Here is a 12,099-nt window from a genome sequence, read left to right on the forward strand (position 1 = left end):
CCCCAAAAACAAAGAAGGAAAAAAAAAAGTTACCGAAATGAGGTGGGCTTCGACTGACCTTCAGTCTCTTACATCCAAACTAAAATTAGATAAACATATTAGAGTGTAGATAGTGGATAGTATTAGAACTAAGTGATATTATATAGTAGATAGTAGTATTGATATAATTTTTTAATTGTTTTTAACTTTTGTATTTTTTGTTTTTAATCACCCTGTAAACCGCCCTGAGTCCTTCGGGAAAGGGCGGTATATAAATACAATAAATAAATAAATAAATAAATAAAAGAGAATATAAAAGCTAATATCAATATTTCTTTGCCTACGTTCATAAATACTACAGCCAATTTCTCTGGGGGATTGTTTTTTTCCCAACCCCTGGAGGGGGAGACAAATATATTCATGGGGCAGATCATTAGCCAACTGGCCACAGGTAGTCCTTCACTTACAATCATTCATTTAGTGTCCCATTTGAAGTTGCAAGCATTCTTTAGTACAACTCTTGCATTAGAAACCTGGAACTGGCCAAAGAAAGGATGTCATTATAGTTTTGCTCACGTCCTGGTTGCCGGGGTGAAAAATTATGTGCTTCCTTCAAGAGAGCCGGAACATTTCTTCCTCCTCTGCCAACAAACAATAACCCTGCAGATCTAAATTCCCACAAGTTCTGTCAAAGGTGAATTAATGTGGCTGGTGGCAGCTGTTGTTTAATTAAGAAGAAGCCCGCAGAAAACATCCATCAAGAGTCTGGACAGGATGGAGAAGGGCTTTTGAGTCATCAGTCTTCCATTTATGCTGAGATATACCGGTATTCAAATTATTGTAACAATTTCTGAATTGGTCTCTCTCTCTATAGATAGATAGATAGATAGATAGATAGATAGATAGATAGATAGATAGATAGATAGATAGGTAGATAGGTAGATAGGTAGGTAGGTAGGTAGGTAGATAGATAGATAGATAGATAGATAGATAGATAGATAGATAGATAGATAGATAGATAGATAGATAGATAGATAGATATAGATATAGATATAGATATAGTGATATATATAGTATACACACACACACAAATATAGTCTCTGTTTCTCTGTCCTCTCCCTCTATCTCATGTCTAGGTCTGTCCATCTATCATTGTCTGTCTGTCTGTCCATCCGTCCATCCATCTCTGTCTGTCTGTCCATCCATCTATATGTATCTATCTATCCATCCATCCATCCACCCATCATCTCTCTCTCTCTCAAATTAATATGCCCACCTTTCTCCCCGAACATGACCTGGGTGGCATATAACCAGCAATTAAAGCAATTATCACAGATAGATAAACAAACAAACAAACAAACAAATAAATGGAAGCTTGTGGGAGAAGAATGTTCATTTCAGCATAATGTAACCATCACACAAGCTGACCCACAGAAACTTTGGGGCAATGATGCCATCAAGGTAGGACTTTAAAATCCAAGCTTGGGAACGCCCCCAAATGCAGAGCCCCTAGACAAAATAGGGCTGGGTGTTACGGTTTTAATTAAGGGTATAAGCGATATACATGCAATTTGAGTTTGTGATTATACTAGGTTAAGCATCCTTAGTGGTTGCTATACTATCACAAGTAACTACTGTAATGGCATATTCAGAAACTGTAAACACCATGATGCTTGTTTAGATCCCGTGTTTATTTACTTAAAATTTATATTTTACTCTTTTATTCTTTACTTACACCAGCACCATCCTTCCTCCTTGTCTTGTCCTTCCTTCCCTCCCTCCTACCCTCCCTCCCTCCTTCTTTGATAGATTGATAGATAGATGAGAGAGATTAGATAGATAGATAGATAGATAGATAGATAGATAGATAGATAGATAATAGATAGATAGATAGGTAGATAGGTAGATAGACAGACAGACAGATGATAGAGGATAGATCAGATAGATGAGAGAGAAGATAGAGATGAGATAGAGATAGATAGATAGATAGATAGATAGATAGATAGATAGATAGATAGATAGATAGATAGATGATAGATAGATAGATAGATAGATAGATAGATAGATAGATAGATACAGTAGATAGATAGATAGATGGAAGGATGGAATAGATAGATAGATAGATAGATAGATAGATAGATAGATAGATAGATAGATAGATAGATAGATAGATAGATAGATAGATGGAAGGATGGATTAGATAGATAGATAGATAGATAGATAGATAGATAGATAGATAGATAGATAGATAGATAGATAGATAGATAGATAGATGGAAGGATGGATTAGATAGATAGATAGATAGATAGATAGATAGATAGATAGATAGATAGATAGATAGATGATAGATAGATAGATAGATAGATAGATAGATAGATAGATAGATAGATAGATAGATGGATGGATGGATGCATGGATGGATGGATGGACGGACGGATGGACGGACAGACAGACAGACAGACAGACAGACAGACAGACAGAGGCAAAAGTAGGACAGCAGATCTCCACAGTCCCTAAAGGAGGGACCAAAACAAAGAGATTAAAGGGAAAGTTCTCTTTTTGCTCATTTTCCTGATCTCTACCTTTCCATCCTCAATGGAGACCTCAAGGCAGAATTGCTAAACCAGGAAGATCAATTTCCTTTCTTTGCCTTCTCCTCCATGCAGGAAATTCTTCCTCGAAACCCCAATCCCCGTTTGATCATAGTTCCCTTGGCGTTCTGAACGCCAACGGGGGCTGCCATCTTCCAGCGAAAGCCTTAGAGCGGAAAAGCTCAAGGGGGTTGAATTATTCAAGGAGACCGAACTCAAAGCATGTTAAATTTCTCCCCACCCTCCCCCGTGTGTGTGTGTGTGTGTGTGTGTGTGTGTGTGTGTGTGTGTGTGTTTGGGAGTGGGGTGGGGTTGCCCCAGCAGAAACTTGCCTTGTAGAATTTGAGGGTCATCATGAGGACTAGGACAAGAAGAAGCAGGGATCCCTTGAAAGTGTGTGTGTGGGGAGGTGTTAAATTAAGGATTGCTGTGGGAGAAATGGATTGGCTAGAGATGGTGGTTTATTTATTTATTTTTAACCGCTCTGCAAGATCACAAGAAGTGATCATATCGCTTTATACCTCACTACTGAGGCCACACCTGGAATACCGCATCCTTTTCTGGTCCCCACCGTACACCAAAGACGCTGAGACCCTACCAGAGGTTGGCAACCTTGGCTCTTTGATGACTGGTGGACTTCAACTCCCAAAATTCCTGAGCCAGCTATGCTGAGGGAAAAGGGAGAGGTTTCCAATCTGAGCCATGCTGGCTCAGGAATTCTGGGAGTTGAAGTCCACGAGTCATAAAAGAGCCAAGGTTACCTACCCATGGCCTAGACTCTAGAGAGAGTGCAGAGAAAGCTAACAAAGATGATAAGGGGTCTGGGGGCTAAACCACATGACGAAGGGTTGCGGAACTAGGTGTGTCTAACCTAAAAAAGAGAAGGTTTAGGGGGGACATTCTAACTGTCTTCCAGTATTTGAAGGGCTGTCACAGAGAAGAGGGGGTTGACTTATTCTCCAAAACATCTGAGGGCAGGACAAGAAGTAATGGGTGGAAGTTTGTTAAAGACAAATCCAGCCTAGAACTAAAGAGAAATCTCCTGACAGTGAAAATGTTTAATCAGGATAGGATAGGATAGGATAGGATAGGATAGGATAGGATAGGATAGGATAGGATAGAATAGAATAGAATAGAATAGAATAGAAGCTGGAAGGGACCTTGGAGGTCTTCTAGTCCAGTCCTCCACTTACAACAGTTCATTTCGTGACCAAGGTTACAATGGCACTGGAAAAAGTGACTTATGATCGTTTTTCACACTTAACGACCATTGTCGCCTCGCTGTGGTCATGCGATCAAAATTCAAGACGCTTAGCAGCTGACTCATATTTATGACGGTTGCAGCGTCCCCCGTGATCCGCTTTTGCCACCTTCTGACAAGCAAAGTCAATGGGGAAGCCAGATGCACTTAACAACTGTGATATTAACTGAACAACTGCCGTGATTCGTTTCACAATGGTGGCAAGAAAGGTCTTAAAATGGGGCAAAAGTCACTTAGCAACTGCCTTACTTAAAGACAAAAAATTTGGGCTTAATTGTGGTTGTAAGCCGAGGATTCCCTTTGTTAGAATTGTTGTTGTTGTTGTTGTACAATTGTTGTTATTATTATTATTATATTGTTTTGCTGGTAAACTGAGTGCTTCTGCACCAGAGACCAATTCCTTGTGTGTTTAATCACACTTGGCCAAATAAGGTATTCTATTCAATTTTATCGGGGTGGAATTCAGTGTCTTTCCTTGGCCGTGATCCTGGCTGTAGGACGGAGCGTTGCCGTAAGAATACATTCTGTTTCAGTAAGCTGTGATGTTATGGACACCGGCGCGAAGGGTGGGCACAATTTGTGTCCTGCTGCAGTGAGAATAAATTTGTGCCGTGCAGATGTCTTGCACTGAGGCTGTCCTTGCATTTTGGCTCCAGACACCAGACTGCAGATTTTTCGTATTACAGAGTGCTGCAGAGTTGGGAGGGGGAAGACGGTCCAGCTGGATTTTGACCCAGTTTCAAATCAACTATCCCAGTCCAGCCACTCTTCTTGGACCATCTGAAGGATAGGGGTGGGCCTTGGTTTTTTCACCAACCCTCTCTGTGTCCGTCCCACACGGGAAGAATATATTTAAAAATATCCTATACTTTATGCAAAGTGATATGACACGTACTTCATATCAGAGCGATTTTGGAGATATACTTTAGATACAAGCTCTCTGCATTTCTGAACAAATTGCATCAAATTTGAAAAGGCCTGTGAGCCTTCCTTGATAGCTAACCGTTCCTCGATTAAACAAAAAGTTGAATCAGATAAACTGAGAGGCAGTTCGGTCTAGTGGTTAAGGCGCCAGGCTAGAATGTGGGAGACTGTGAGTTCAAGACCCGCGTTAGCCGTGAAAGCCAGCCTTTGGGTCAGTCATTGTCACCCACCTCACAGGATTGTGGTGGGGAAAATAGGAAGCGGAAGATCTTTGCCGCCTTGAGTTATTTGTAAAAATAATAACAGTGGGATACAAGTAAATATAAATAAATGTTACTCCTTCATTACTACGTATTCTTTTAGCCCTCTGCATCTGCTCTGGGGCATCTTGTAAGTTGGGCTCCCACTGAATTCATTTCCAGGAGCAGGCAGCTTTGTCCAGTACAAAGCCATGAATGTTTAAGTGATATAGTTTGTTGAATAACCACAATATGACTGGCTTGTGCTAAGTTGCAAGTCATGTCTTTTTAAAGCTGTTTCCATTTATTGCAATACTTTATTTTGTGAATTGTTCTGGGGAGAAGCAGTAGATAGATTAGATAGAAGATAGATAGATAGATAGATAGATAGATAGATAGATAGATAGATAGATAGATAGATGATAGATAATAATAATAATAATAATAATAATAATAATAATAATAATAATAATAATAATAAGAATAAGAAGAAGAAGAAGAAGAAGAAGAAGAAGAAGAAGAAGAAGAAGAAGAAGAAGAAGAAGAAGAAGAAGAAGAAGAAGAAGAAGTTGGAAGGGACCTTGGAGGTCATCTAGTCCAACCCCCTGCTCGGGCAGAAAACCCTATACCATTTCAGACAAATGGCTGTCCAATCTCTTCTTAAAAACTTCCAGTCTTGGAGCATTCACAGCTTCTGGAGGCAGGTTGTTCCACTGGTTAGTTGTTCTAACTGTCAGGAAGTTTCTCCTTAGTTCTAGGCTGCTTCTCTCCTTGACTAGTTTCCATCCGTTGCTTTCTGTCCTGCTTTCAGGTGCTTTGGAGAATAGCTTGACTGCCTCTGCTTTGGGGCAGCCCCTGAGATATTGGAACACTGCTATCATAGATTGATTTAGTGTATGGCATATCATACATGGATTAGCAATATATAATAACATAAATGTTAAAAAGATCTATGCTCAAAAACAATGTCTAGGCCATCTAACCATTGTATGAGAGAGAGAGAGAGAGAGAGAGAGAGAGAGAGAGAGAGAGAGAGAGATTGCACAACATGCATAGGAGGAAAAGTGGGTTAAACTACGGCAGCCCAAAATCAAAAGTAAACTCACAAAACCTTCTGCCTTTAATAAGATGTGTCAGTCTGAAAAAGTGCCACCCAACTGGCTGCTCCTTGTAAGTCACACCAGCCAACTCCGAATTGTCAACATTGACTTACAGCTGTTGTCCCAAATTTCAGCCTGGCGTGTCTTCCGCTCTTTTTGGAAACGTCCCACGCCAAGCCACTGAATGCTGGCTTTTGCTTGCCAAGCAAAACAAGAAAGAAAACATCTCTTCCATCTGGTCCGCCACCGTTCCTATTGGGCCATCCAGACAATCACCAGCACAGGCTGGGAGTCATGGGGCATGGTTGCTCTCGCCTGTCTGAAGATGGTCAGGCTGGGGGAAAGCTGCAGTAGGCATTGAGACGTGGAGATGAGGACATCAGCCGAAAGAGGGAAAAACAGCTTGGTGTTTCATCCCTTCAATCTGGAGGGATACGGCCTCTTATGCCGATGTGTGGTCCCCCTTTCCAAACATCCGGACAACTCTCCATGGATTTCTGGACAGCTTCAGATTGCAGCTGATCCCAACCCGAATTCTAGCTGGGCCTTGCCAAGATGAGACAATGCAGGCCTTCTCAGCATTCACCAGATGGAGAGACCTTCCCACCACCACAGAAACAACAGCCTTCCTGTGAGATTCTTGGATGGCAAAACAACTTGCCTGAATATTGAGATGGAAATGAAGGCCAAGACCCCAGGAGCAATTGAGCTGCTTCATTCTGCTGGGAACAGGAAGTTTTGTCTGCCCAGCGGAGTTCCTCCAAGAGGGGGAAATTTGGGGTTTAAACCATTTGTTGCATTTCCATAAGTGAAGCCAAATCGTCCCGTTGCAGAGGCCAGCTTGGCGGTTAAAATTCAATTGGCTTCTTGTGGTGAAAAACTTTGGGGCTCCTGGATGATTTGGTCACTATTCTGCTTGCAGACGGTGAACCAAAGCTGCTTTTTTCCCCAAAAGGCAATTGGACTTTCTTGGTGTTGTTTTTTTCCCCCCTTGAACATGTTTTACTTCTCAACCAAGAAGCTTCTTCGGTTCTGAACTAAACTGAACAGAACAGAAGAAGCTTCTTTGATGAGAAGCAAAATGTTTTCAAGGGGAAAAAAAAAGACAAGAAAAGTTCCGCTGCCTTTTGAAAAGCACTTTTGGGACAACCGTGACCTGGATGATTGAGAATCTCTGAAGACATTTGATTCTCAACTTTTTTTTTTTTAATCTGGGTCTCGGACGAGCCTTTAGCTAAAATTTGGGTTCAAATTTGCAACGAGGACAATCAAGGCAAGAAATTAATCTGTTATCCTATGTTCCCAAGAATCAGTTCAGCATTTGGGGCATGGTAGGAGGAGACCGTGTTAAAAGTCCATTTTCTTTTTCTTACGTTCATGTCTGTTTCTCAGGGAACGCCTGGACAAGTCTTGCAATTTTCTTGGCAAGGTTTTTCAGGAGGGATGTCCCGTTGCCTCTTTCCTAGGGCTGAGAGAACGGATCTGGCCTAAGGTGGGACTAGAACTCATGGCCTCCTGGTTTCTAGGCTGATGCCTTAACCTCTACACCAGGGATAGGCAACCTTGGCTCTTTTATGACTCGTGGACTTCAACTCCCAGAATTCCTGAGCCAGCACGAGGGAAACTTTGGCCCCCTTCATGACTCGTGGACTTCAACTCCCAGAATTCCTCAGCCAGCGTGGCTCAGCTTGGAAACCTCTCTCTTTCCCCTCAGCATGGCTGGCTCAGGAATTCTGGGAGTTGAAGTCCACGAGTCATCAAAGAGCCAAGGTTGCCTACCCCTGCTCTACACCACACTGGCTTTCTATGTTAGTCTATAGTAGCAACAAATCAGAACACTTTCCCAACTTACACATTTTTGTTCGGAGTTTTAATTTATTTTTTTAATGTTTTTATTTGGTGAGTTGTAGCTTCCTTAGATGCATAAAGTGGCCCCATTCTAACCTATTCTTGTCTCGATGCATCCAACGCTGTGCGTTCCAGCTCATGCAAGTTGATGCCTTTTACTAAAATTTGTGAGTCAGGAAAGACTTCTAATTTGCTACTAGACTCCCCCCTCCCTGAATTGAAGTATTTGGGGTTTTCTCTCAGCTCCTCTTTAGATTTTAATGGACGAAGAATGATGGCAAAGCATGGGATACTCTAGTCCAGGGCTTTTCAACCAGTGGTATGGGTACCACTCGTGGTACATTGGCACCTGGCAGGTGGTAGGCGACCATCCTAGAAAAGTGGTAGCGGGGGAGGGGAATGAGCTGAACCGGTGGCAGCACCGCACACAACCTGAGCGAGAGACGGCTGGAGCTGCAGGGCTGTCAGGGCTCAGCGGAAGCGCCAGGATTAGCACCATGCTCCAGCTGGAGCTCGGCACTGATCCTGGCGCTTCTGAGACCAAAAGAAGTGCGAGTCAGCTGGAATATTGCAGCATCTCCAGGGTCTTGTGATTTACATTCAGATGCTTGGCAACTGATTCATATTTATGATGGTCAGTGTCCCAGGGTCATGTGAAGTGACCAAAACCTGCTGCAACCACCCAGCAGACGGGGGGAATAAAAACCACCCCCCCACCCCACCCCCGCTGCCAGTCCTCAACAGAAACGCTCACAACAATGAAAACCTCGGACAGGAGGAAGGGTGCCACCGTGCCGGCAGGCAGGCGTCTTGCTTGGCTGTGGCTTGGGGGGGCACTTTTTTCAGTGCCAGTGTAACTTCGAACAATCACTAAGCAAACTGTTGTAAGTCGAGGAGTACCTGTACTTCATCACTTTTTTCCTTTTTTTTTTTGGTCATCAAGTTTTTGACACCTTGCTAGGAGACTGGTAGTACTCGGATGTTGCCATATCCTAAAAGTGGTACAATGGTTGAAAAGGTTGAAAAGCCCTGCTCTAGGTATATTAGTGCAGATAGCACAAAGCCATAAGCAAAATACAACCGATATCTTTGTATAGCCCGCCATGTTCAAAGAAATGAAGCAGAGATACAGCTTAATGAGATAGCTCAGTCCGTACGATATGCAAAACCAATCAACGCTTTAATATTTATAGGTTATATCTAATATACGTATTATGTCTAATATATTTTCTAAAGTATTTTGTAGCACAGCAGATCACAGATGGCCATGTTAATAGAGGTATTCCTTCTTTTCCAAAAATATGTATTTATCTAGTCATAAATGATGCAGAATCAAGGCTCATTATAACATTGCGTACCCTGTGAGTGAGTGGGCGGAAGGAGAAGCTTGCATAAATGAATTATCTAGACTGGCACAAATAGAAGAGAATTATCTCCTCGATTCCCTTAATGCTCTTAATATGATTTTAATCTACTGTATTTAATTCTATCTACGATAGATGTAATATATTTTGTATATTCTGTCTATTTGTGCATAGTACAGTATATATATGTGTGTGTGTGTGTGTGTGTGTGGTGTGTGTGTGTGTGTGTGTGTGTGTATGTATATATGAGGGACGTGGTGGCTCAGTGGGTTAGGACGCTGAGCTTGTCGATCAGAAGGTCAGCAGTTTGGCGGGTCGAATCCCGAGTGCCGCGTAACAGAGTGAGCGCCTGTTACTCGTCCCAGCTTCTGCCAACCTAGCAGTTCGAAAGCACGTAAAAATGCAAGTAGAAAAATAGGGACCACTCCGGTGGGAAGGTAACAGCAATGTTGGCTGGGAAATTTGAAGTCTGCACAACTTAAAAGTTGCCAAGACTGTTGAACCATTGGTTTAGAGAAAAGTACCTGTCCAAAAGTAAGCCTAGGTAGAAATTTTCTACCTATACAAAATCTCAGGGGCTGCCCCAAAGAAGAGGGAGTCAAGCTATTCTCCAAAGCACCAGAAGGCAGGACAAGAAGCAACGGATGGAAACTAGTCAAGGAGAGAAGCAACCTAGAACTAAGGAGAAACTTCCTGACAGTGAGAACAATTAACCAGTGGAACCACCTGCCTCCAGAAGCAGTGAATGCTCCAACACTGGAAGTTTTTACGAAGAGACTGGACAGCCACTTGTCTGAAATGGTATAGGGTTTTCTGCCTGAGCAGGGGGTTGGACTAGATGACCTCCAAGGTCCCTTCCAACTTTTATTTATTATTATTATTATTATTATTATTATTATTATTATTATTATTATTATTGTTGTTGTTGTTGTTGTTGTTATTGTTATTAAAACCTTAACCAACCTTCACACCTCATGGAAGACGGACCCGGTCCTTTTAGATCCCTCTCAATTGGGAGAGGCCGTAATGAATGGCTTCCTCTTTTTTTTGACTTTCTTTTGACATGTCAGGGCCATTTGGCACCCATCTGCCAGGGAGTCTTTCCTGGTGTCCTAATCACCTTTATCCAGCAATGCCATGCGAGTCTTGGAGACTGGAAACCGTAAGCAAGAGTCTTTTCCGTCCAATAGGCAGGATTTGCCTGTCATCTGCCTTGTTCGGTGGGAGAGATCTGAAAAAGGTAAAAAGGAGTTGGGGAGGAGAATGTCAGCTATACAGCAGGTCCTCCATCTACAACAGTTCATTTAGTGGCCATCTGAAGTTTCAATAGCATTGGAAAAAGTGACTTATGACCAGTGCTTTTTTTGTAAAAGAAAAAGGTGCCGGAACTCACACATGTCATACAACCCGCCTTGCCTACCCTACAAGGTCCCATCCCAAAAAGGTGCCAGAACTCCGTTCTGAGCGTTCTATGACAAAAAAAGCCCTGCTTATGACCATTTTTCACACTTACCACAGTTGCAGCATCCCCATATCATGTGATTCAAATTCAGACGCTTGCCCACTGACTCATATTTACGACGGTGACCGTGTCCCGGAGGTCACGCGATCCCCTTTTGTGACCTGCTGAGAAGCAAAGTCAATGGGGAAGCCAGATTCACTTAACAACCATGTTACTCACTTAAGGACAGCAGTGATTCACCTAGCAATTGTGCAAGAAAGAGGGTAAAATGGGGCAAGGTTCACTTAACCGTCTTACTTAGCAACATAAAGTTTGGGCTCCATTGTGGTCGTACGTTGCGGACAACTTGTAGTTCTTTTAGACACTCATGGCTCTTCCGAGATTTGATGCAGATAGGGCACGATTAGCACGGGTTCGGATAGTGTAAAAATCGATTTCTTGAGACTTATAAACTGATACCAGGTTGTGTTTTAATACGAGCCACAAGGCTCTCACATTAATGCAAAGCTGGCACTTGTGCGGTGGAGATTAAGGAAGGCATGCACAATTGCTGTTTGGATTTGAGACGCCCATCATTGTTCGTGCAAAATGGAGAAAAGGAAAGAAATAATAAAAAAAAGAGATGCTCCTTTGAAAGATCTCTAGCAAAATACAGGAGATTGCAGATCTGTTTAAAGATATGGGTTGTATCTGCTACAGGAGATAAGTCTCCTTTTCTTTGACAGTATTTCATACAAATGGATGTTTTCAAATTTTCATTGCCAGTTTCTGGTGAAGTGGAACCCATGATCCTGTTTTCTGTAGAAAGATCATTTCGAATAATGCCCCCATTACTGGGTTTTATTATGTGCACGAATCGAGAGCGCCCCGTGTAACTAAATCTGAAAAATCTAACTAAGCAATATAAATAACTAAATCTACAAATATAAGTGTGCGCAGGAAAGTGATCCCCGAATGTCTTGACACAACTGAAGGATCAGTCAAGACTCTTCTAGTAATCAAAGCAGAATTTATGTACTTTTCATAAGCTTTTCACGCTGTGCCTGTGCCGTCGTCCCCTGTAACGCATCCTTACAGCCCCGTTTTTTTCTCGCCAATTAACCTAGCTGCAAATGCAAAAGAAATGAGCCAGCATCGCTACGAGTCCCACGCCCACACGCCTCTAACTACCACTCCCAGCCTCCCCGGCGGCCACTCGGCCGTGGCCGCGGACGAAGGCAGCCGGCGCAAGGCACGCCGGGAGCTGTGGTCCCTCCCTTTCTTTATGTAAAGGTCTCGAAAAGAGAGAGGAAGCGTCCCGAGAGCTTTTCCCCGCCCCTCCCTCCCGATAG

Source organism: Vipera ursinii (assembly GCF_947247035.1).
Source record: "Vipera ursinii genome assembly, chromosome: 13".
NCBI classification, from domain to species: domain Eukaryota; kingdom Metazoa; phylum Chordata; class Lepidosauria; order Squamata; family Viperidae; genus Vipera; species Vipera ursinii.